The sequence below is a fragment of the Piliocolobus tephrosceles genome, chromosome 13, assembly GCF_002776525.5.
Source record: "Piliocolobus tephrosceles isolate RC106 chromosome 13, ASM277652v3, whole genome shotgun sequence".
Classification (NCBI taxonomy): domain Eukaryota; kingdom Metazoa; phylum Chordata; class Mammalia; order Primates; family Cercopithecidae; genus Piliocolobus; species Piliocolobus tephrosceles.
In genome coordinates this window covers 75,722,353-75,746,412 of record NC_045446.1, presented here as the reverse complement: position 1 = coordinate 75,746,412, position 24,060 = coordinate 75,722,353, and the positions used below count along the sequence as shown (strand labels likewise).

At 37.8% G+C, this 24,060-nt stretch overlaps 1 protein-coding gene across 3 annotated transcripts in view; it reads left to right on the top strand.

The window, feature by feature from the left end:
- The window catches only part of DLG2 (discs large MAGUK scaffold protein 2), a 2,237,713-nt gene that overhangs the window by 83,306 nt on the left and 2,130,347 nt on the right, over positions 1-24,060 (top strand). The window lies entirely within an intron of this gene.

The following is a 24,060-nucleotide window of genomic DNA, read 5'->3' as shown; positions in this document are numbered from 1 at the left end:
AAAAAAAAAAAAAAAAAAAAAAAAAAGTTTCTCTGGGTGTGGCAGTGACTGTTAGTCTCTTCTCCAGTGGTTAATTTTTTTCTGGTTATTCAGTAAGACTATTGCTTATCTTTTGGAAAGAAGTTTCTTTAGTCAGATAAAATTCCAGAGAGAGTCCCTCCTTGTACTTGTAGGTGGGTGGGAAAAAACAAGAGATGCTTAGAAAATTAGGCAGCTTCTAAGGCCTTCTGATTTCTTTTAATTAGGAGTGGTCAGTGTGCCAAAGCACTGTATGTTGGGGTATCATTCTCTGCACCTCAACAATGTGAAGGTCAAAGTTTTATAAAGTTATTGCATTGAGGTTACATGAGCTTTATAAAGAATTCTACTCCCTGGAACATTTTGTATAAGATAGGGGATCTCAGTTGTCTGAAGGTGTAGTAAAAGTTTTTTGTGAAACCATCTGTGCATGGTGTTTTTTTCTGTAGGTCAATTTTATGACTTCTGATTCAATGTCTTAAATGGTTATAGATCTATTTAAGTAGTATATTTAATTTTAGTCAGTTTAAGTAAATTATGTAATTGCCTGATGGGTTCTTCTTGTCCACTGCGCAGACAAACCCAATGCACTTGAGACAGTGTTATTGTAGTAGAGTTTAATTATCATGAGGCAGCCAAGTGGGAGGACAGGAGTTATTACTCAACTCCATCTCCCCAAAGGCTTACAGGTTAGGTTTTTCAAGGATACTTTGGGGGCAGAGGGGCTAGGGAACGGGTACAGCAGACTGGTTAAAAGTTAAATCATATGTGTGTGGAAAAATGATCCTTGTGCACTGTCAGCCTCTGGGTGGGAGCCATGGGACTGGTTGAGTCATGATTCACAGGTCCAGGTGGAGTCAGTTGGTTGTCAGCATGCAAAAGTCTGAAAAAAACATCTCAAAGACCAGCCTTAGGTTCTAAACAATGATGTTACCTATAGGAACAATTGGGGAAGTTGCAAATCTTGTGACCTCTGGTGCAGTAAATGATCATAGAAAGGCAAACTGTGTCTACATCTTAGCAGAATTCAGCTCCCGCCAGTCCTAATCTTGTGGGCTTTCGTTAGTTTTACAAAGGAAGTTTTGGTCCTTGAGCAAGGAGAGGGTTAGTTTTAGGGAGGGACTGTTGTCTTCCTTCCTTCAAAGCCACGCTATGAACTAAATTCTGCCCATAGTTAGCTTAGCCTATACTTAAGAATGAGTGAGGACAGCCAGCTTGTGAGGTTAGAATCAAATGGAGTCAGCTATGCTAGACTTCTTCCACTGTCATAATCTTTGCAAAGGCAATTTCAATTATATTTTTTCCAGGAACTTGCCCAGTCTGTCTGTTTTCAAATTTCTTGGCTTAAGTTAGTTCATAATATTCTCTTATGGTTTTTAAATCTCTACTTGTAATTGTTTATTTTTCATATTCAATATTATTTTATTTTCTCTAATATTTTTTATGTTCAATACTATCAGAATTTTGATGACAACTGTTGTTTTCAAAGACCCATTTTTTTTGTTAATTTGCTTTATACTATTCTTTGATTTCTATTTTGTTAAATATGATTCCCATTATTATTATTTTTTTCTTCTACTTTCTTTTATTTTACTCTATTGTGCTTTTAAAAACTTCTTGAGTTGAGATCTTGGATAGAAGTTTTTAGTATTTTTTCTTCTCAAATATATACTTTTTGGCTATAACTTTTCCTGGTAAGTACTACTTTATCTGCAAGCCACGTATTTTTGTATGTCATGCTGTTACTTTCTAAATATTGTATATATCCATATAAAATGGAAATAAACTATGAATATTTAGCAGTATAATTTTTATTAATATATTTTTAGCAAGTAGAAGATGCTGAATGTAACACAATTTTTATGTAGAAATTAAATGTAATTCTTAAATTGATTTTCTTTCTACTTTTGTTCTCCAATTTTATTGCTTTATATTCTGTACACTTATTCTTGGTGTTTAGTATTTGTTGAGATATGAGTGTTATCTGTTATATAGATAATTTTATACATGTATAATGTGTACATGAAAGGACTATTGATTATAAACATTGCATTTTATATTCCACTCCTTTGTATATAATTTCTTCCACACATCATTTAGTTACTTTCATTAAGAGTCTATTAATATCAGTTTTTCATCTGCAAATGTAGTTATTTTATTCTTCAATGCAGTTTAGCTGGAACTCCTTCAAGTCCTTACTCAAAAGTTACCTTCTTAGTAAGTCTTAATTTTTAACTTATTTAAAATTACAATCTCTTGTAGCCTCAACTCCAACTGCTAGCAGCTCTTCACCCTCCTTACTGTACTCAACTTCAAAACATAGCACTTATTGCCAGGTATGGTGGCTTGTGCCTATAATCCCAGCACTTGGGAAGGCTGAGGAGGGTGAATCACTTGAGGTAAGCAGTTCGACAGCAGCCTGGCGAACATGGTGAAACCCCATTTCTACCAAAAATACAAAAAGATTAGCCAGGCATGATGTTGTGTACCTCCAAAAAAAAAAAAAAAAAAAAAAAAAAAGCACTTATTATAGTCCAACATGATAATTTAAAAACTATTTTTATGTCTATTATTAATATATTTACATATGATATAAGCTTAATGAAGTTAGGAATTTTTCTCCCCTTTTTCATTAATGTGTCACAACATCTAAAACAGTGTTTGGCACATAAAAGGTACCTAATTAGTATTTATTGAATGAAAGAAAAAAGTGAATTTAGAATTCACATTTGTTTAATATTTGTTCTTTGCAGATATTATTCTATTCCTATCACCAGTATATAGGCTCCACTAAGGCAAGAATTTTTGTCTGTTTTGTTCACTGCTATATCCTCCGGAACTAAAACAGTGCCTGGCATTCAATAAATATTTGTGAATAAATTAAATTATAATTAGGGCATTCTCCATGTAATTGTTTTTCTGTCATTCATTGTATCATTTCTCTGAGGTTGCTTTTAGTATTTTATTTTTGTCTTTAATTATCTGAAGTTTCTCAATGATGTATCCAGTGTGGATTTCTTCTTAATTTTTTGTGTGAGATTTGTTTCTTGAATTTGATCATGTTTTTAATCATTTTGGGCAAATTCTTAGCTATTTTCTCTTCAATATTTTCTCTTTCCTATTCTATCTTGGAATGCCTATTTAAATAGACAGATGACTGTTTCTTATTCTATCCTCCTTAATATTCATTCTCTCATTATATTTTCCATTTCTTTATTGTATTGGATTTTGGGTAGTTTTCTTAAGTCCATCTTCCCATGTAATAATTTTTTCTTCAGCGATATCTAATTTACTAATTAATCTATATGTTGAGATTTAAAAATGTTAATGCCGTTTTAGAAGTTCTCTTCGTTTTATTTAAGTCACTATTTTTCATTGGAAGGTCTTTCAGTATAACTCTATTTCTTTTATTGTTTAAATAATATCAAGAATAATTATTTAAAAATATCAGATTTTTTTTTTTAAACTTTTTTTTGGGAGGGTGCTATTTTAACCATTTGTTGCGTCTACTGATACTCCCTTTTGTAAGTAAAAAGTACTCAGATGATTTGTAAACTTCGTGAGTTAGTTTTCAGCAGAAGTCTGGTTTTCCGTAACAGCCATATGTGTTATAGAAATATACCTAGAAATGAGTTTTGCATTTATTTCTTTTGGGTATTCCAGGAGTTCCACTGTTCTGAGGCCAGTTTTTTGTTAATATTTTGGTTTGAGGTTCTTGTAGCACCATTCATGGTTCGTGTGAGATTGGAATTTTGACTTCTCACAGAAGGCTTCTCCTTTCTACTAACAGCACTCAGCAGAAAAGATGAACATTCTTGCCTTGGGCTAGATGCTGAAGACTTTTTTTTTTTTTTCTTTGAGGTCCCATTTCATGAATAGGAACCTTTCAGGTTCCAGTGAAAGGAGTTTTATTTTCAGATCCTGCCTTAGTTCCTGCTTACCATTAAAATTGTGATCTCAAGGCCTTAGAGGTATATGTATTTGGACCTGATACTCCCTTTTACCACTGAATTCTTAGCTTCTTGGCTTATTGTTGTGACTTGAGTTACCTCAATTTTTCTTTTGCCTGAGGATTTCTACTTTTTTCTTTTTAGTTTTGATATGTACTTAGTATTTGTGGGCTACTTTTTATCCAGCATTCTGTTTATATTTGTAGTGGGATAAGATCTTCAGCTACTCAGTGTGGCACATTGTTACTCTGGAAGCCTTGACTAGGAATACTCTTATTATTTAAACAGAAATTCAGAAAATAATTAAATTTATATGTGAACTTTATATTATTTGCATGCAGCATCAGTACCATTTCAGCTAAACAATATCACCTTTGTTGTGAAATTAATGTTATTAATTTGAATGTCAATGTTTTTGTAGTTTTAAAATATATTTAATTTGTGAATTTATATTAATAGTTATAAAGAAACTATATGCACAATAGTTTAGATCTAATTTCATTAGTATGTATTTATGTGGCATTAAAATATGAGTATTTAAAGCAACATTGGACAATTATAATTATTTTTACATTAAAAACTCAAGTCTGAGAAAAACTGGGCTAATCATGACTAGAAAAAAATTATATTTTGAAAGTGATGGCCCCTACTTTGAACTCAGTTTTTTTTTCTTGATGTTCACTGCTGATTATATATTCATATTTGGTCATCTTTTGGGGCAGCATAATGGCTTAACCATTATGCTTCTCATATTTCTACACCTAATACAAATTGACCTTTGAGGTATGTATACTATCTATTCAGTATATAGAGATGATGTTATCTATCTCAAAAATGCTTCATAGGAATGGGCACTAATATGTCGGAATCATTTTGGAAAGTTTTTTCAAAACACATATATCTGGTTTATGTTGGAATCATTTTGGAAAGTTTTTTCAAAACACATATATCTGGTTTACTTCACTTCCTCCTTTACCTCCTGTTTTGATAATGCTGTCAGGATTTTATCCTGAAATTAACAAGAAGTTACTGAAGATTTTGAGCAATATTGTGCCACTTCTATTTCCGTATTTTCTTTCTTGACTGTTAGACACAATTGTTTCTGAAGTCTTTCTCAATATCTAGGTGGCTTAACTTGTTCCTTCTTTCCTTTAGAAATATGGCATTCAGTAACTAATGTTCATCATGCCAGAGGCCATGGCCTTAAATGTGACAGGCAGTAGGATCTAGAAAAAGTATTCTTGTAATTACAGTGAAGATGAACTGTTCTTGAACTTGAGAGTTATCCAGAGAAAGCCTCATATAGTGCGGAATAGCAGGGATAGGATATGCCTTACCCAAACCAGCCAGTTGCCACTTTTGTTAGGGCAGATGTTTCCGCTTTTGAAGCAAGATATTTCCCTGATTGCTTTGTGGGACTCCCAACAGGGGGTGCCTCCTTTACTCAGCCTGCCGGTCTCAACTCCTTGTGGGAACTGGCGTGCATGAGCGCTTGAATCTGCCAGCCACTTCAGCACCAGCGGCACCAGTGGCTCCAGGGGATCAAACTCCACTCATATGGACCAGCTGCATTCCACCCCTCGCAGGAGGGACTGCACAAGTGAGTGGGTGCAGGAACCAGAGTGAACTCCTTTGGGTGCTGGCAGCGCAAACTCCATGCAGGCCCCGTGGCAGCATCCAGGTGGGGTGCCTGTACTCTCGAAGCCCCAGGGGATGTGATACAGTGCTCTTTTAGCTCTGCCATCCACTGTGGCTTAGGTGTAAACAGCTCAGTGGGCCCTCCACCCTTTTGTGCGAAGTGGCTGTCCTCTGCCAGTGAGGGCAAAGGGCCAGTATGACATCCTTTTGTATCGTACTTGTGGCTCCAGAGCTCTTGTCTGGCATCCAGGAGAAGTGAGGCCACATGAATAAATTGATTAGATCTTGTGCAAGAGAATTGGCAACAAATCCATAGAGTAATGTGAAAGCAAGTTTACTAAGAAAGTAAGGGAATAAAAGAATGGCTACTGCATAGGCAGAGCAGTGGCATGGGCTGCTCAGCTGCTTATACTTATTGTTAATTTTTGATTGTATGCTAGATAAGGGATGGATTATTCATGAGTTTTCCAGGAAAGGGGTGGGCAATTCCCAGAACTGAGGGTTCCTCCCCTTTTTAGACCATATAGAGTAACTTTCTGATGTTGCCGTGGCATTTGTAAACTGTTATGGCTCTGGCAGGAGTGTCTTTTAACGTGCTAATGAATTATAATTAGTGTATAATGAGCAGTGAATGAGAATCAGAGGTCACTTTCATCACCATCTTGATTTTGGTGGATTTTGATCAACTTCTTTATTGCAACTTGTTTTATCAGCAAGGTCTTTGCAACCTGTATCTTGTGCTGACCTATCTCATCCTGGTAGAATGCCTAACCTCCGGGGAATGCAGCCCAGTAGGTCTCAGTCTTATTTTACCTAGCCCCTATACAAGATGGAGTTACTCTGGCTCAAATGCCTCTGACATTTTTATATTTTTGAATGGAAATGCTTTTTTTTCATACTTGTACAATTTACAGTTGTATTGGGAAATATTTAGACATTATCAAAAAGTATAAAGAAGAGAATCGACTGGCAAGATGGCCGAATAGGAACAGCTCAGGTCTGCAGCTCCCACCGAGATTGATGCAGAAGGCAGGTGATTTCTGCATTTTCAGCTGAGGTACCCAGTCATCTCATTGGGACTGGTTTGACAGTGGGTGCAGCCCAAGGAGGGAGAGCCAAAGCAGGGTGGAACATCACCCCACCTGGGAAGCACAAGGGGTTGGGGGAATACCCTCCTCTAGCCAAGGGAAGCCATTAGGGACTGTACCATGCACGCCAGCCCAGGTCCTGTGCTTTTCCCATGGTCTTCACAACCTGCAGTACAGGAGATTCACTCCAATGCCCAAACCACCAGGACTCTGGATTTCTGGCACAAAACTGGGTGGCTGTTTGGGCAGTCTCTGAGCTAGCCACAGGAATTTTTTTTCATACTCCCGTGGTGCTCAGAACATCATCCAGACAGAACCGTTCACTCCCCTGGAAAGGGGGCTGAAGCCAGGGAGCCAAGTGGTCTGGTTTGGCGGGTCCCACCACCATGGTGCCCAGCAAGCTAAGATCCACTGGCTTGAAATTCTTGCTGCTAGCACAGCAGTCTGAGCTCAACCCGAAACACTTGAGTTTGGTGGGAGGAGGGGCATCCACCATTGCTGAGGGTAGAATGGCAGTTTTACCCTCACAGTGTAAACAAAGCCACTGGGAAGTTCAAACTGGGCGGAGCCCACCACAGCTCAGCAAGGCCACTGTAGCCAGACTGCCTCTCCAGATTCCCTCCTCTCTGGGCAGGGCATCTCTGAAAAACAGACAGCACCCCAGTCAGGGACTTATAGATAAGACCCCCACCTCCCTGGGACAGAGCACCTGGGGTAAAGGGCACTTGAGGGCACAGCTTCAGCACACTCAAACCACCCTGCCTGGCAGCTCTGAAGAGAGCAGTGGCTCTCCCAGCACAGCGTTTGAGCTCTGATAAGGGACAGACTGCCTCCTCAAGTGAGTCCCTGACCCCTGTGTATCCTGACTGGGAGACACTTCCCAGTAGGGGCTGACAGGCACCTCATACAGCAGAGCTCAGGCTGGCATCTGGCGGGTGCCCCTCTGGGACAAAACCTCTAGAGGAAGGAGCAGGCAGCAATCTTTGCTGTTCTGCAGCCTCCACCAGTGATACCCAGGCAAACAGGGTCTGGAGTAGACCTCCAGGAAACTCCAGCAGACTTGGAGCAGAGGGACCTGTCAGAAGGAAAACTAACAAACAGAAAGGAATAGTATTAACATAAACAAAAAGGACGTCCACTCAGAGACCCCAGTCGAAGGTCACCAACTTCAAAGACCAAAGGTAGATAAATCCATGAAGATGGGGAGAAACCAGTGCAAAAAGACTGAAAATTCCAAAAACCAGAATGCCTCTTCTCCTCCAAAGGATCACAACTGCTTGCCAGCAAGGGAACAAAACTGGACACAGAATGAGTTTGATGACTTGACAGAAGTAGGTTTCAGAAGGTGGGTAATAACAAATTCCTCCAAGCTAAGGGAGCATGTTCTAACCCAATGCAAGGAAGCTAAGAACCTTGAAAAAGGGTTAGATGAATTGCTAACTAGAATAACCAGTTTAGAGAAGAACATAAATGGAGCTGAAAAACACAGCAGGAGAGCTTTATGAGGTACACACAAGTATCAATACCCAAACTGATCAAGTGGAAGAAAGGATATCAGTAACTGAAGATCAACTCAATGAAATAAAATGTGAAGACAAGGTTAGAGAAAAAAAGAGTGAAAAGAAATGAACAAAACTTCCAAGAAATCTAGGGCTATGTTAAGAGACCAAATCTACGTTTGATTGGTGTACCAGAAAGTGACAAGGAGAATGGAACCAAGTTGGAAAATACTCTTTAGGATATTATCCAGGAGAATTTCCCCAACCTAGCAAGGCAGGCCAATATTCAAATTCAGGAAATACAGAGAACACCACAAAGATACATCTTGAGAAGAACAACCCCAAGACACATAATTGTCAGATTCACATTGAAATGAAGGAAAAAATGTTAAGAGTAGCCACTTGGGAGGCTGAGGTAAGCGAATCGCTTGAACCCTGGAGGCAGAGGTTGCAGTGAGCAGAGATCACACCACTGCATTCCAGCCTGAAAACAGGGCAGGACTCTGTAGAAAAAAAAAAAAAAAAAAAAGCAACTCCAGACCCCTGGAATAAAAGTATATGACAGGTTGAATGTGCTAACAGTACAAAGTTTCCAAAATAAAATCTTTATTGATTGAAAAAAAAAAAAAAAAAAAAGAGTAGCCAGCGAGAAAGGTCGGGTTACCCAAAAAGGGAAGCCCATAGACTAACAATGGATCTCTCGGCAGAAACCCTGCAATCCAGAAGAGAGTGGGGGCAGATATTCAACACTCAAATAATTTTCAACCCAGAATTTCATATCCAACCAAACTAAGCTTCATAAATGAAGGAGAAATAAAATCCTTTATAGACAAGCAAATACTGAGAGATTTTGTCACCACCAGGCGTGCCTTACAAGAGATCCTGAAGGAAGCACTAAACGTGGAAAGGATCAACCAGTACCAGCCACTGCAAAAACATGCCAAATTGTAAAGACCATCGATGCTATGAATAAACTGCAACAACTAATGGGCAAAATAACCAGCTGGCATCATAATGGCAGGATCAAATTCATACATAACAATATTAATCTTAAATGTAAATGGACTAAATGCCTCAATTGAAAGAAAGAAACTGGCAAATTGAATAAACAGTCAAGACTCATTCATGTGCTGTATTCAGGAAACCCATCTGACATGGAAAGACACACATAGGCTCAAAATAAAGGAATGCAGAAATGTTTACCAAGCAAATGGAAAAAAAAAAGCTGGGGTTAGAATACTAGTCTCTGATAAAACAGACTTAAGCCAACAAAGATCAAAAGGGACAAAGAAGGCCATTACATAATGGTAAAGGGATCAATTCAACAAGAAGAGCTAACTATCCTAAATATATATGCACCCAACACAGGAGCACCCAGATTCATAAAACAAGTTCTTAGAGACCTACAAAGAGACTTAGACTCCCACACAATAATAGTGGGAGACTTTAACACCCCACTGTCAATATCAGACCAACAAGACATAAAATTTACAAGGATATCCAGGACTTGAACTCAGCTCAGGACCAAGCAGACCTAATTGACATCTACAGAAGTCTCCACCCCAAATCAACAGAACATACATTCTTCTCAGCACCACATTGCACTTATTCTAAAATTGACCACACAATTGGAAGTAAAACACTCCTCAGCAAATGCAAAAGAAATCGTAACGAACAGTCTGTCAGACCACAGTGCAATCAAATTAGAACTCAGGTTTAAGAAACTCACTCAAAACCACACTACTACATGGAAACTGAGCAACCTGCTCCTGAATGACTACTGGGTAAATAATGAAATGAGGACAGAAATAAAGATGGTCTTTGAAACCAATGAGAACAAAGACACAACATACCAGAATCTCTGGGACACATTTAAAGCAGTGTGTAGAGGGAAATTTATAGCACTAAATGCCCACAAGAGAAAGCAGGAGAGATCTAAAATCAACACCCTAACCTCATATTTAAAAGAACTAGAGAAGCAGGAGCAAAGAAATTCAAAAGCTAGCAGAAGCCAGGAAATAACTAAGATCCGAGCGGAACTGCAGGAGATAAGAGAAACAAAAAAAACCTTCAAAAAATTAATGAATACTGGAGCTGGTTTTTTGAAAAGACCAACAAAACAGACCACTAGCAAGACTAATGAAGAAAAGAGAGAAGAATCAAATAGACACAATAAAAAATGATAAAGGGGATATCACCACCGATCCCACAGAAATACAAACTACTATCCGAGAATACTATAAACACCTCTACGCAAGCAAACTAGAAAATCTAGAAGAAATGGATAAGTTCCTGGACACATACACGCTCCCAAAACTAAACTTAGAAGAAGTTGAATCCCTGAATAGACCAATACAAGTTCTGAAATTGAGGTAGCAATTAATAGCCTACCAGCCAAAAAAAGTTCAGGACCACATGGATTTACAGCTGTATTCTACCAGAGGTACAAAGTGGAGCTGGTGCCATTCCTTCTGAAACTATTCCAAACAATAGAAAAAGAGGGAATCCTCCCTAACTCATCTCACGAGGCCAGTATCATCCTAATACCCAAACTTAGCAGAGACAACAAAAATAGAAACTTCAGGCCAATATCCCTGATGAACATTGATGCGAAAATCCTCAATAAAATACTGGCAAACTGAATCCAGCAGCACAACAAAAATCTTATCCACCATGATCAAGTTGGCTTCATCCCGAGGATGCAAGGCTGGTTCAACATATGCAAATCAATACACGTAATCCATCACATAAACAGAACCAATGGCAAAAATCACATGATTATCTTAGTAGATGCAGAAAAGGCCTTCAACAAAATTCAGTAGCCCTTCATGCTAAAAACTGTCAATAAACTAGGTATCGATGGAACATATCTCAAAATAATAAGAGCTATTTATGACAAACCCACAGCCAATATCATACTGAATGGGCAAAAGCTGGAAGCATTCCCTTTGAAAACCAGCAGAACACAAGGATGCCCTCTCTCACCACTCATATTCAACATAGTATTGGAAGTTCTGGTCAGGACAATCAGGCAAGAGAAATAAATAAAGGGCATTCAGTTAGGAAAAGAGGAAGTCAAATTGTCTCTGTTTGCAGATGACATGATTGTATATTTAGAAAACCCATCGTCTCAGTCCAAAGTCTCCTTAAGCTGATAACCAACTTCAGCAAAGTCTCAGGATACAAAATCAATGTGCAAAAATCACAAGCATTCCTATACACCAATAACAGACAGAGAGCCAAATCATGAGTGAACTCCAATTCACAATTGACCCAAAGAGAATAAAATACCTAGGAATCCAACTTACAAGAGATGTGAAGGACCTCTTCAGGGAGAACTACAAACCACTGCTCAAGGAAATAAGAGAGGACTCAAACAAATGGAAAAATATTCCATGCTCATGGATTGGAAGAATCAATATTGTGAAAATGGCCATACTGCCCAAAGTAATTTATAGATTCAGTGCTATCCCTATCAAGCTACCATTGACTTTTTCCCCAGAACTGGAAAAAACTACTTTAAATTTCATATGGAAGAAAAAAGAGCCCACAAAGCCAACACAATCCTAAGCAAAAAGAACAAAGCTGGTGGCATCACGCTACCAGACTTCAAGCTTTATTGCAAGGCTACAGTAATCAAAACAGCATAATACTGGTACCAAAACAGATATATAGACCAATGGAACAGAACAGAGGCCTCAGAAATAACACCACACATCTACAACCATCTGATTTTTGACAAAGCTGACAAAAGCAAACAATGGGGAAAGGATTCCCTATTTAATAAGTGGTGTTGGGAAAACTGGCTAGCCATACGCAGAAAGCTGAAACTGGATCCCTTCCTTATACCTTATATAAAAATTAACTCAAGATGGATTAAAGACTTAAATGTAAGATCTAAAACCATAAAAACACTAGAAGAAAACCTAGGCAATACCATTCATGACACAGGCATGGGCAAAGACTTCAAGACTGAAACATCAAAAGCAGTGGCAACAAAAGCCACAATTGACAAAATGGGATCTAATTATACTAAAGAGTTTCTGTACAGCAAAAGAAACTGATTCATCAGACTGAACAGGCAACATACAGAATGGGAGAAAATTTTTGCAATCTATCCATCTGACAAAGGGCTGATATCCAGAATCTAAAAAGAACTTAAATTTACAAGTAAAAAAAAACTCCATCAAAAAGTGGATGAAGGATATGAACAGACACTTCTCCAAAAAAGACATTTATGCAGACAACAAACATATGAAAAAAATCTCATCATCACTAGTCATTAGAGAAATGCAAATCAAAACCACAATGAGATACCATCTCATGCCAGTTAGAATGGTGATCATTAAAAAAGTCAGGAAACAATAGATGCTGGTGAGGAGGTGGAGAAATAGAAACGCTTTTACATTGTTGGTGGGAGTGTAAATTAGTTCAACCATTGTGGAAGACAGTGTGGCGATTCCTTAAGGATCTAGAACTAGAAATACCATTTGACCCAACATTCCCATTAATGGGTATATAAATCATTCTACTATAAAGACACATGCACACATATATTTATTGTGGCACTGTTCACACTAGCAAAGACTTGGAACCAACCCAAATGTCCATTAATTATAGACTGGATAAGGAAAATATGGCACATGTACACTGTGAAATACTATGCAGCCATAAAAAAGGATGAGTTAATATCCTTTGCAGGGACATGGATGAAGCTAGAAACCATCATTCTTAGCAAACTAACACAGGAACAGAAAACCAAACACTGCATGTTCTCACTCCTAAGTCGGAGTTGAACAATGAGAACACATTGGCACAGGGAGGGGAACATCACACACCAGAGCCTGTCGGGGGGTTGGGGGCCTAGGTATGGGATAGCATTAGGAGAAATGCCTAATGTAGATGACGGGTTGATGGGTGCAGCAAACCCCCATGGCACATGTATACCTATGTAACAAAACTGCATGTTCTACACATGTATCCCAGAACTTAAATTATAATTGAAAAAAAGAGAATCAATTTTGTATAGCTACACCTAGCAACAGTATTACCTAGAAATAGTAACATTTTGGTGTATATTCTTCCAAAATCATTTAAATCCACACATATATAAACACATATGACCACATATAACTTATCTGATTGATAGAATTGACTATTTTCATTTGTTTTTAAATAAATGCCCTTGGACTGGGACTGACTTTTACTTTTTGAAACATTAGTTCAGTGTTGCAAGTATTTACTTTGACATTTTTGCCTATGAAATGTCATGTCAAATGATTATGCTATGACATAGGAAAAGAGAATGAAGAAACATAGAATTGCAGAAGTTAAGATCTAAAAGAGACCTTTGAGAATATTAAAACCTCCTTTAAAACCCGGAGCCAATAAGTCAGGATTCTTTCTATTGTTCATATTGTCACATATTATGTAAACTTTAAAAGGAAAAAATGCTGATATTGAAGATATGGTATTTATTAATACTTTAAAAGATGAAGCCTTACTCCTAAATTTACTTCATAAACAAAATGTATTTTGTCCTATTTTATCAAAGGATCTTCCATAATTCCCAGACTAATCAAATGCATAGGTACTTGTTTGCCAGTCAGTTTGTAGACACATTTTTTTGTCGGTCTTTGGGGGAGTTCTCCAGCATAATGTATTTCCAAGAGATTGCTTAACAATGAAGGTGGTGCCCCATTTCTTTCGGTGTAATTTCTACTTAGGTTGAATTCACAAGTAAATTTAGAATTGTAACTAAAATCCCATTGAAGTTACCTAAAATTAGGAGGAAAGAAAAGAAAAATAAATGAGAACAAAGGACCAGCAGGGCAAAAAGTGCTACTGTTTTGTAAAGAATTCATTTCTCTTTCTCGGTGGGCATACAAATGTGGGTGGTTTTCTCAGTTCTGGAGTTGTTGTAAATAAATTAACTGTAAACCAGTCACAGATTTTTTTCCCTCTTAGTCTTCTAAATTACTTAAGGTGTCAAGCTGAGAAGTCTGTGGGGCTTTCAGCAATAGCACACTGTTTCATATTATGACTTTTTAAAAGCAGAGACAGAAGCAACCCAAATAATTCCATTTGCATTTGAATTAAATTCCTTGGGCATTTCCTCGATTTTGTTAGCAATTCAACAGGAAGCCTAGTATTAGGAGATAGGGAATAATTACAAGAGAAAGGGAGGGAGAGGAGTAAAGAGGCACTGAATTCATGATGCAGAATTTGAAGTTTTTTTTTTTTTTATAATTAGAAGGTGGTGTATCAAATTTTAATCCTTAGAAGTAATTTTCTATGACTTCAAATCTGTGTTTTTTTGCGCTCTATGAATTGTTCCATAAACAATCAGCAAAAGTCAAATCAGTAGTAATTTTGTAAGCCATCTCAAAGGGTTTGGAGACATTTTCTAAGTCATTCATTGACCCAGCTTCCATATAGGGCCCATTAGTATATATTATAATAATATATTATTATATAATTATTAATAATATATTATTATATATTATAAATGTATTAATAATATATTATTATATACATAAATAATATATAATAATATATTCTTATGTTTTATATTAGTATATATTATAATTATATAATATATAGGTATATTATATATAAAATATAATTATATATATGAGATAGTTTTTCAGCTATTATACTTTGTATTGCAATGGGAGGAGTTTTCCTATCCTCCTCGCAGGGCGTGCAACAGGAAAGTGGCTGGCTTCTTTGATGCCTGGCTGCTCGAACTCCTAGGGGGAGCGTGAAGATGGGCAGGTCATAGGGAGTTTTTGGGCTCTGACCCCACAGCAGAGTCTAGGATTGAGTGTTTATAGCTCCCAAACTCCCAGTGGGCGTATGTTACAGTGTGTTAGTCTTGCTGTTTTGCTGTCTGTAGGCAGCTTGTGTTAATCAGCCCAATTAGAGCCTCTGTTTATCACAAGTAGAGAGGGTATCCTGAATTTTTGCCCTGGTGTACCAGAAAAATTGAATAACATGTGAGCTTGGAGGATAGCTGCAAGGTTTTAGTGATTGGAGGTAGCTCTCAATGAGGTGAATGGGGAGGCCAGAGGGGGATGGAAGGGGATGGTGGTGTTTCCCTGGAGTTGGGCTGCCCAGCGGCAGGAATCTCGTCTGACCACCCCGACCAAATTCCACATGGTCCCACCATTGATGGCCTGTCAGCATCTGCTGGTGTCTCTCAGTGTGCTCTTCTGATCCTCTGCTCCTCTCAGTGTCCATCTGCTTGTATGTCTGTGCCTGCTAGGGTCTTGGGGTTTTTATGGAAACAGGATCGGGGGACGTGGTGGGCCAGAGTGGTCTTGGAAAAGGCAACATACGGGTAGAAAAACAAGAGTGGTTGTCCTCACTTATGTCCATGGGCACAGGCCCAAGGGTGGATCCCTCACCAGGGACCCCGGCCTTCTCTACCCAGCATTTCCCTTCCTGCACTCCCTTAGCCTGCTTGGTCCCTTTATCAGCAGATTGTATCTAAAGCAGTATTGGAGTCAGGGAATGGGTTGTAGCAGTTTGAAAGGTGGGCCCATGGTCAGGGACTTCTCAACTCAGCAGGAAATAGCAGAAGGTAAGACAGCAGATGTTTTGGCACTTGCAAACTAGGAAGTTGTGACCTCTAGGATTGAGTATTCATTGCTTAAGGTGTGCCTGAAGCCCCAGCTGAAATGGCCTCCTGGTTCTATTTTAGGTGCCTTGACTAAACCATTTCCATTTTCCTTCATCAGCTTCAACCTATGTTTCTTGCCTTAGCTCTTGTAACCCCTGTACTACAGACACATCAAACTCTTTAAATTTTTTTTTAATTTAATGTTTTTGTGGGTACATAGTAGGTATATATATTTATGGGTTAAACTCTTTTCTAATGATGATTTTTTGAACCATTGTTGAGATATAATTCACAGAGTTACCCTTTTAAAGTGTACAATTTGGTGGTTTTTTAAATATGTTCACAGAGTTGTGCAGCTATCATCAGTAACTAGCTCCAGAATATTTTCATAATCCCAAAAAGAAAGCTCATACCCATTAGCAGTAACTCTAATTCTTCCTCTCCCTAATACCTGGAAACTATGATTGTACTTTCTGTCATAGGGGAGGAAATGTTTCCTCAACTCTGCTAGAGTTCCTGGCTAGGTTTGAAATAAAACAGACAAAGGCAGATTAATGGGAGAAAAGCATAACAATTCATTTAATCAAAGTTTTATACAGCCCAGGAAACTTCAGAAATAGATCCAAAGACTCAAGGGACAGCTGTCCATTTTTATACTTGGAATAAATGGAGCGACAGCTGTTTTGTGTGTCAGATGAGTGAACAGTCTAAGGCACTGCATTCAGAAATGTGATAGGATAAAAAAAGGGAATGATCTAATGGTAATAGACTGAGTGGAGAAAACTAGCAAGGTCTGCCTATTTAGATGCCTCTTGATCCATGTGTGGAATTCCTTCCTTTCAGGTATAGGGCAGGATGTCTTCTGGAATGAAGGTCTTAATGCTCTACTTTCAGACAAGGTGGATCTGAGAATGTCTTTTAAAAAAAAATGTGATTTAATTTTAAGTTCTGGGACACATGTGCAGGGTGTGCAGTTTTGTCACATAGGTAAATATGTGCCATGGTGGTTTGCTGCACCTATCAACCCATCACCTAGGTATTAAGCCTCACATGCATTAGCTATTTATCCTGTTGTTCCTCCTTCCCCTGTCCCTTTCAACATGCCCCAGTGCACATTGTTTCCCTCCCTGTGTCCATGTGTTCTCATTGTTCAGCTCCCACTTATGAGTGAGAACATGCAGTATTTGGTTTTCTGTCCCTATGTTAGTTTGCTGAGGATAATGGCTTCCAGCTCCATCCCTGTCCCTGTAAAGGACATGATCTTGTTCCTTTTTATGGCTGCATAGTATTCCATGGTGTATATGTACCACATTTTCTTTATCTAGTCTATCACTGATGGACATTTGGGTGGATTCCATGTCTTTGCTGTTGTGAAAAGTGCTGCAATGAACATATGGATGCATGTGTCTTTCTAATATAATTATTTATATTCCTTTGGGCATGTACCCAGTAATGCAATTCCTGGGTCAAATGGTATTTCTGGTTCTAGGTCTTTGAGGAATCGCCACACTGTCTTCCACAATGGTTGAACTAATTTACATTCCCATCAACAGTGTAAAAGTGTTCTTATTTCTTCACAGCCTTGCCAGCATCTGTTGTTTCTTGACTTTTTAGTAATTGGCAGATCAGAGAATGTCTTTATGGCCAGCTCTTACATAGAAAGGCTAGAGTGATGTTTCCAGGTTTTATGACTGGCTTTGGGGGATAGGGTTCTAGTTCTAGTTTCTATGACCTACCTTAGAGGAGGAAAGGAGGAGAAAGAAGGGAAGGAGAAGAAGGTCAGAAAGAATCTACTTCTGGTGTCCTGCCAAAATGCTTCAATTTAAAGGATGCAACATGCCAAGGTACTGTACTTTGGGGGTATTGTTTTCTAAGTCCTGACATTGTCTCTATGGATTGGCCTATTTTAAACTTTTTTTTTGTTTTTTTGAGACAGGGTCACACTCTGTTGCCAGGCTGGATTTCAATGGTGTGGTCTCGGCTCACTGCACTCTCTGCCTCCCAGGCTCAAATAACCCTCCCACCTAAGCCTCCCAAGTAGCTGGACTACAGGTGTGTGCCACCTTGCCAGTCTAATTTTTATATTTTTTAGTAGAGATGGGGTTTCACCATGTTGCCCAGTTTGGTCTCTAACTTCTGAGATCAAGCCATCTGGCTGCCTTGGCCTCCCAAAGTGCTAGGATTACAGTCATGAGCCACCACACTTGGACTATTTTAAACATTTTATATAAATGGAATCCTACATTATTATGTAACCTTTCATGACTAGCTTCTTTCACTTAACATAATGTTTTCAAGCTTCATCCATGTAGCATGTATCAGTACTTAGTTCTTTTTTATGACTGGATAATATTATGTTGTATGAATGTATCATATTTTATTTATCCATTCATGAGTTGATTGATGGATATTTGGGTTATTCCCATATTTTGGCTATTTTGAATAATGCTGCTATGAGCATTTGTGTACAGGCTTTTATGTGGGCATCTGTTTCCATTTTTCTTGGGCATATATCTAGGAGTAGAATTGCTGGTTTATATGGTAACTCTGTTTAACTTTTTGAGAACTGCCAAACTGTTTTTCAGTGTGGTTTCACTAATTTGCAATCCCATCAGCAGTACATGATAATTCTACTTCCTCCACATTTAAACTTTTTAGTTATGGAATTTAAAAAATATATCTTTTCATTCATTCAGTTTATACAACAGAAATTTTTAAGAGCAAACTGCTATGCACTGATATTATTTATATATATATATATATATTTATTTATTTATTTATTTTGACCCCATCCAATGACCTATCAAACTGGTATTCTTTATGGAAGTAAATATTATATGGTACTAGCAATACTGTAATATTTATAATACCTACAATGTTTGAAATTATTTTTTTCTTTTTTCTCTCCGAAGTCAGCTAAATACTCCACAGCACCACAATGCAAAACAAATAAAATTCCTTACCATGGTCTACAAATCTTCCTGTATTTTCCTTTCCTCTTCCTGTAATACTTTGCTATGAGTCATAACCTTTTTCTAACCTGTACTCAAAAGCAAGTAAAACCTAATCATCAAAGAAATACAAGTCAAAACCACACTGAGATACCATGTAACACCAGTCAGAATGACTATTATTAAAAAGTCAAATAATAACAGATGTTGGTGAGGTTGTGGAGAAAAGGGAACACTAATACACTATTGGTGAAAATGTAAATTAGTTTGGCCCTTGTGGAAAACAGTGTGAAGATTTCTCAAAGAACTGAAAATACAGCAACCATCCAACCCAGCAGTAACATTATTGCATATATACCCAAGGGAAAATAAGTTGTCTCACCAAAAAGACACCTGCACTCACATGTTTATTGCAGCACTATTCACAAGAGCAAAGACATGGAGCCAAGCTAGATGCTCATCAATGATGGAATAGATAAAGGAAATGTGGTACATATACCCACATGGAATACTGATACTCAGCTATAATCATGTTCTTTGTGGCAACATGGATGCAGCTGGAGGCCATTATCCTAAGCAAATTATTGCAGAAACAGAAAACCAAATATCACAAGTTCTTATTTGTAAGTTAGAGCTAACTATTGGGTACACATTGACATAAAGATGGGAACAACAGACACTGGGGACTCCAAAAGTGGGGAGGTAAGGAGTGAGGCAAGGGCTGAAAAACTACCTGTTGGGTACTACATTCACTATATGGGTAATGGGATTATTAGAAGCCCAAACTTCAGCATCATACAGTATACCCAGGTAAGAAACCTGCATATGTACCCCCAAATCTAAAATTAAAAAAAATTATATTTCATGGAGGAAATGAAATTAAAAAGAGCTTTTTAAACATTAGTATACATTTAATTTATTTAATTTGAATTGCTTTCTAAAATACTGAGAGTAGGCTAGGCACAGTGTTTCACACCTTTAATGCTAGCACTTCCGGAGGCTGAGGTGGGTAGATCATGTGAGGCCAGAAATTAGAGACATACAAAAATTAGCCAGGCATGGTGGCGCACGCCTGTAGTCCCAGCTACTCAGGAGACTGAGGCAGGAAAATTGCTTGAACCTGGGAGGTGGAGACTGCAGTGAGCTGGGATAGCACCATTGCTCTCTAGCTTGGGCAACAGAATGAGACTCTGTCTCAAAAACAAACAAACAAACAAACAAACAAACAAAAAACCAAAAACAGAGAGCAACATTTTAGTGGGCATTCATTGTTCTATTAAAATAAACCCAGAGTTTCTCTTAAATGGAATTTAAACATTTGTAAACAGCCTTCTTAGCTAATCTTATTCTTTAACTTTTTCTCTAAAGCTGTATAAACTTGTGGAGGCTTCTGATTAGCTCAGTTGCATTAGTATTCCCTTCTCTCAGGCATAGCACTGAACCTAAAGAATGTTTTCCAATTCACAGTCCGGATAGAGTCTTACAAGAGGTAGATCAAACAAATCAATAAGGGGAAAGAAATGCCTGCCACTGGGTGCTGTGGGATGTATATGTTTATATCTATATCTATCTATATCTATAATAAATTATTCTAACAAAAGGACACATGGACTTCCATGTTTATTGCAGCACCATTCACAATAGCAAAGACATGGAACCAACCTATATGCCCATCAATGGTGGATTTAGATAAAGAAAATGTGGTACATATACACCCTGGAATACTATTTGACTATAAAAAAGAATTACATATAATATGTATTTCATATATATATTTCTATATATATATAGTGTGTATATGTATTTTAAAAAGCAAGTAAAACCAAAGGTGCACCCTAGCCAGTTGAAAAAGAAATCACAATAAAACACCTTAGGCAGCTCTGTGCGGTGGCTCATGCCTGTAATCCCAGAACTTTGGGAGGCTGAGGTGGGTGGATCGCTTCAGGCCAGGAATTAGAGACTAGCCTGACCAACATGGTGAAACCCTGTCTGTACTAAAAATACAAAAATTAGCCAGGTATGGTGACGTACTCTTGTAATCCCAGCTACTTGGGAGGATGAAGCAGGGGGAGGTTGCAATGAGCCGAGATCACGCCATTGCACTTCAGCCTGAGTGACAGAGTGAGACTCTGTCTCAAAACAATAACAACACCACCACCACCACCTTAGGCATCTCTAATTTTGTGTCACAAAATTTCTTTTCATATATTCCAAGATAACCTGTTCCTAAAATGTATACTTTAACAAAATGCATTGATTTTTGTTTCATGGAATTTTTAACATAAGGAACAGGTGTACAACATTAAAAAAAATAGCTTTGATTTCAGGACAATTTACTTGCAATCCTTGCTGACAGAAATTAAAAACCAGGGTCAGTTATCTACTCAGAGCCTTTTCTGTGGGCAAATCACTAGTATATAAGAGAATGCTTACCTTTTACTCTCTAAATTGGAAGAGTATTCTCTTCCAATGGAGCTATTAACAGACTAAGTTAAAATGAAAGGATGTGACATATGACAGCACTGCCCATCCAAATATCACTGCACTGGAAATTACGATCTGTTCTATCTGTAGATCATACACACAGGTAACAATAGCTGGTGTGCTCTGTGATATTCATGTAACTTAGCCAATACTTGATTCTGTTCAAAGGCATAGAAAAGGAATAACAACAAATGAATATATAGTATTTCTGAATCTGTATTTCTACAAGGAAGTATAGATGATAGCAGCAGGTGATCTGTAGCAAAATCACTAAACCTAAAGCGTTCCTGCTCCTCACATGGAACAAAGATGAGGGAAACTAGTCTTGGAAAATATCTTCCAGGAAGCTCTGCTAGAGACGTTTCCCTTTAGTTTTCTGCTGTCCTTGTTCGTTACTAGGTGTTTCCATCTCTGAATGAATAAATAATAATTAAAAGACATACTAAACATTAGTTTGCTTTTTAACATGTGCTTGTATTTCATACTTAAGGCCACTTTTTCTTTCATATATATTGACTAGTATAGAGACTATGTAAGTGAGAACCTAGAAAATAAGGGATTATGATATTGAAATATTTTTTCTTATTGCATATATACTATCCCTAAATATATTAAACAATTTTTTTCTTTATATTGGATCTCTCCTTGGATAATAATGGGTATAATACTATATGGTTAAATTCCTAGGTTTTGGATTTTGTTATCCTGGGTCTCTCAAAATTCCAGTTATGTGACTTTGAGAAAGTTGCTTAACATTTTTGTTCCTTAGTTTATCTGTCAATAAAATAGGGAACATATTAGCATCTTTCTCACAGGGTTATTGGGAGATTTATAATCTATTCACATTGTTTAATATGTTATTGTTATGAACTCCAGGGTAAGAAAGAAACCTTCCTTTCTAATTTTATCTTGCAGTGTGTGTCTCTCTCCACCCTTCCACCACTGTGTAACCTGATTCAGTCACAGGCTCAATTTATTGTATCATGCCTTCACAGGTGTCTACACTCACTTCTCTTCCTGTCAAAGATAGGCTCAGAGCTGGTCTTTTCTTCCCACTAACTCTTTTCCTTCTAGCCTTCTCAAGTTTTTTCACTGCTCTTTAAAAACTCGTCTCTTGTAGCAATGATCAGTCTACATTTTAAAATTCCATTGGTTTGTGAGGTCTTGGATGAGAGGCTCTAATTTTTCAGTGTGATTTATTTTTGAATGCCCTGAAGTGCTGGCACAAAGCGGATATAAAAAAATGTGTATCGAATTGAGTTAAATACTGGCTTCAGTGCCTGAGATTGTAGAAATTAGGGGTAGCAGTTATTATTATTATTTTTTTATTATACTTGATGTTCTAGGGTACATGTGCACAATGTGCAGGTTTGTTACATATGTGTACATGTGCCATGTTGGTGTGCTGTACCCATTAACTCATCATTTACATTAGGTATATCTCCTAATGCTACCCCTCCCCCACTCCCCACCCCACAACAGGCCCCAGTGTGTGATGTTCCCCTTCCTGTGTCCAAGTGATGTCATTGTTCAGTTCTCACCTATGAGTGAGAATATGAGGTGTTTGATTTTCTGTTCTTGTGATAGTTTGCTGAGAATGATGGTTTTCAGCTGCATCCATGTCTCTATAAAGGACACAAACTTATCATTTTTTATGGCTAAATAGTATTCCATGGTGTATATGTGCCACATTTTCTTAATCCAGTCTGTCATTGATGGACATTTGGGTTGGTTCCAAGTCTTTGCTGTTGTGAATAGTGCTGCAAGAAACATACGTGTGCATGTGTCTTTATAGCAGTGTGATTTATAATCCTTTGGGTATATACCCAGTAATGGGATGACTGGGTCAAATGGTATTTCTAGTTCTAGATCCTTGAGGAATTGCCACACTGTCTTCCACAATGGCTGAACTAGTTTACAGTGCCACCAACAGTGTAAAAGTGTTCCTATTTCTCCACATCCTCTCCAGCACCTGTTGTTTCATGACTTTTTAATGATTGCCATTCTAACTGGTGTGAGATAGTATCTCATTGTGGTTTTGATTTGCATTTCTCTGATGGTGAATGATGATGAGCATTTTTTCATGTGTCTGTTGGCTGCATAAATGTCTTCTTTTGAGAAGTGTCTGTTCATATCCTTCACCCACTATTTGATGGGGTTGTTTGTTTTTTTCTTGTAAATTTGTTTGAGTCCTTTGTAGGTTCTGGATATTAGCCCTTTGTCAGTTAGTAGATTGCAAAAATTTTCTCCCATTCTGTAGGTTGCCTGTTCACTCTGATGGTAGTTTCTTTTGCTGTGCAGAAGCTCCTTAGTTTAATTAGATTCCATTTTTCAATTTTGACTTTTGTTGCCATTTGACTTTTGGTGTTTTAGTCATGAAGTCCTTGCCCATGCCTATGTCCTGAATGGTATTACCTAGGTTTTCTTCTAGCGTTTTTATGGTTTTAGGTCTAACATTTAAGTCTCTAATCTATCTTGAATTAATTTTTGTATAAGAAGTAAGGAAGGGATCCAGTTTCAGCTTTCTATTTATGACTAGCCAGTTTTCCCAGGACCATTTATTAAATAGGGAATCCTTTCCACATTTCTTGTTTTTGTCAGGTTTGTCAAAGATCAGATGGCTGTAGATGTGTGGTATTATTTCTGAGGGCTCTGTTCTGTTTCATTGGTCTATATGTCTGTTTTGGTACCAGTACCATGCTGTTTTGGTTACTGTAGCCTTGTAGTATAGTTTGAAGTCAGGTAGCTTGATGCCTCAGCTTTGTTCTTTTGTCTTAAGATTGTCTTGACAATGCGGGCTCTTTTTTG